Genomic DNA, 503 nt, shown 5'->3' with positions numbered 1-503 from the left:
TGGCTTGTTAGTGCCTGGAGCAATCTTTTGTTGAGAGGTGATTAAGCTTTCAACAATAAATCTTACATTATCTGAGATTCTGGGATATAGGTCTGTGTGGAAAGGCCCTTAGTCCACACTCAGATAATGTGGGCTTTTCTGCCTTGATATCCTGGGATATAGGGCTGTGTGTGAGGGCTCTACGTAGGCCCAGCTGCCGCTCACTACGAGGCCTGCTCCGCCTTCTCTTTCTCTCCCTCAGGTAGCCGCAGGCCTTCCACTGAGCGGGCGGGGGAGAGAACCCAAAGGCCGGAGAGTAGGGAATGTCTTTCCTCGTGAGGGACGGCCGCGCTCCGCCAATGGGCGGGAGGTTTGCTGCGGGGTGCCCGCGCGGCCCCGCGGAGCCTATAAAAAGGGGCCGGCCAGGCGCGTGCGTTTCCTGCTCCTCCTCCTCCTCCCCTCCCCCCCCTTGCGGGTAAGCGCTGGAGTGACGCGGTCCGTTGTGTGAGCGCGTGCGTGTGGCA

Source organism: Anolis sagrei, chromosome 2, assembly GCF_037176765.1.
Source record: "Anolis sagrei isolate rAnoSag1 chromosome 2, rAnoSag1.mat, whole genome shotgun sequence".
In the NCBI taxonomy this organism is placed as follows: Eukaryota; Metazoa; Chordata; class Lepidosauria; order Squamata; family Dactyloidae; genus Anolis; species Anolis sagrei.
The sequence above is the reverse complement of the archived record's forward strand: the minus strand, read 5'-3'. Positions refer to the sequence as shown.